Consider the following 2,672-nt stretch of genomic DNA (forward strand, 5'->3'; position numbering starts at 1 on the left):
TTCCAAGGTTATGGCCCTGAAAATCTGGAGTTTCTCTTTTCTTTTTTGTAGTGCCTCAAGGCTGCAACCTTGAGATGAGGCTATGACCTTGGAATGTTGTCCTCTTTAATTCTTGCACCAAAAGAGAGAAATTTTACCCCAAAAAAAGTGTCAAATTAATGCTAAGAATTATTTACATTTTAACCCCAAAAAAGGTGTCAAATTAATGACAAATCATGACTTTTTAGCACTTAACATCTTCACATAGGAAAATTATGGTGAGAGCACCTCCTTAAAAGTTCTTGAAATCATTCTCATGCCTCAAATAGGGACTCCGACTTGTACTACTGAAAACTGAAAATTTTTGTCATAAACTTAGCAGATCTAGATAGAGTAAAATATTTTTCTAGAAATTGTTGAGTCAGATGAAAATACCCACGTGCCAACTGTTAGGGTTTGAGAGTGCTGACTACTGCGAAATGTTATTTTCTAATCAATTTGGGCCCAAAATGCACCCAAAAACTAAATTTAACCTTTTCATATTAATTTGCACAATAATCACAAAAATTAATGCAAAACTCAAGTAAAATAATGACCATTCATCAATATATAAGCTATAAAAATATGTCAAAATAAAAACCTATCAGTTAGGTTAGGCTAGACTTTGCATAAGTATGTTTGACCTATTTAATAATTTTGAAACATGACCCTGACGTATTATTTATCATAAGCTTTTTATTAAGTCTAACTTGTTATTTTTAGAAGTCTAGTTTAACCTATTAGTTTTTTGATGACCTACTTCATATTGAGATTTTTAATAGGTTATTAAGTCTCTTTATTAATAGACTATCAAACTAGATAAATAGGTATGTTTCTGTAAGGCTTATATCTAAATAAGTCATTAGAAAAAAGGTTCAATACCTTAAATATTTATAATAAAATTATATATTCATATTTATTACTTTCAAAATACATATTTAATTTAAATAAGTAAATCACTAAACATACAACAAACACAAATGCAGATTAGTGTTATGCATACAATACAGATCAAGTAAAAGTAAAGCAAAAGACTCTAGTAATAACGCTTTCTTTTAGAGGGTATGTAGTATGGACATTGTTAAATTCCAACAAAAACAATTAGGGTTTCTAATTCAAGATTCTATTCATTTTAAAATTTAATTTATTTAATATAATATTATATTATAATTTTTATATAAATTATTTAATATATTATTATAAATTTTATGACTCTTAAATAGACTTGAGTTAGGCATAATAAGCTTTTTCTCAAGTTTAATTCTAAACTATTCAATTAATTAAGATTTTTAAAAAGTTTAAATTAAACTTATTATTTAAATAAGTCAAGTCAGGATAGGTTGTAGGCCCTTTTCGATAGCCTAGCCAATTTCCATCCTAGACTTGGACTTGGTCGACTTCTGACGATTGTTAGAGGCATTTCAAAGTGACTAACCAAGAGCACGTAGTAGAGCAAAAACTCTTATCATTTTTTTTCTTCAAAATCCTTAGTTTGAGTTTTTTTTTCTTCAAATGAGCGTTAATTTTTTTACAATTTTTTCCCTATTTCATTCTAATTAGCTAAATCCATAATTAGAGCTATGATGAATTCTTTGCACAATTTATGTGATCTTTTAGTTTAATGATAATTGTAATTTCCTTTATAGATTAGTTTTTGCTCTAGTGTGTTTATATTTGTATGTTTGAAATGATTATTATTAACATAACATAATTGATTGCATTGTAAGCAATTGTATCACATGTAGTTAATAAAATTATAGGATAAACCAACATAGAATTAAGTGGATCAAATTTAGTTTTCTATTTCAATTGATTATTAATTAACAAACTGATAGGATCTTTATATTTATTTTCTACCTTGCATGATCATTAAAAGTGATATTTAAAGAAAAAAATATTAACATTGCATGACTATTAAGCGTTAATAATTTTAGTATGGAAAATTGACAAGCATGACAAAATTAGAATTAGAGTTAAACTAAAAATAAACATAAAAAGGTGTAAAAGTTGAAACTATATATCCTAGTTTCATTTCAAATAACTTTCATATCAAAAGTTATGCTATGTCTTTTTCTTTTAATTACTTATTCATTTTAGTTTATAATTTTTATAATTTTTCTTATTTTATTATATATTATTTTAGTTTAAATAAATAAATCACAATATTTTTAATAACTAAAAATAATCTCTATAAAATGATATTTTGCAAACTCAATTTAAAAACTTTTTTATTAGAACACTTGACAGATGTTAAAAGAAAATATAAAAATACTTTTATTACTGGTATCCAATTGCATGCATCTGGACCACGGTCTAGGAGAAGCAATTTTTGAACATGAGAGTGCGATGGTCAGACGGCTCAAACATCTATTGAGTCTCAGGTTTGATATACATAGCTCCCTTCTGAAAATGACTATATATATTGGTATTTTTAACAGGAATTTTTAAATAAATTGATTGGCTGTGTAAATCTCTTAAATTTGGACAAAATATTTCATAAGTCACTTTGATTGTATCTAAGAATAATACCATTAAGAATCACGAAATTCAAGTCATAGAGGGCAAGTTATTTAAAATCTTAGAAATAAAAAGTCACGCAATTAACTTTTTTACGTTAAAGACGGAACTATCGATAGTTAGTTTGCGCTATTTAC

General features: G+C 26.2%; 1 non-coding gene across 1 annotated transcript; it reads left to right on the forward strand.

The window, feature by feature from the left end:
* Nucleotides 1-249: 249 nt before the first annotated feature.
* On the forward strand, nucleotides 250-356 carry LOC113870542. The gene has a single exon (XR_003505565.1). It is a non-coding gene; the product is annotated as a small nucleolar RNA R71 (small nucleolar RNA).
* The last annotated feature ends 2,316 nt before the right edge of the window (nucleotides 357-2,672 follow it).

Source organism: Abrus precatorius, unplaced genomic scaffold, assembly GCF_003935025.1.
Source record: "Abrus precatorius isolate BTA unplaced genomic scaffold, Abrus_2018 Scaffold6, whole genome shotgun sequence".
In the NCBI taxonomy this organism is placed as follows: Eukaryota; Viridiplantae; Streptophyta; class Magnoliopsida; order Fabales; family Fabaceae; genus Abrus; species Abrus precatorius.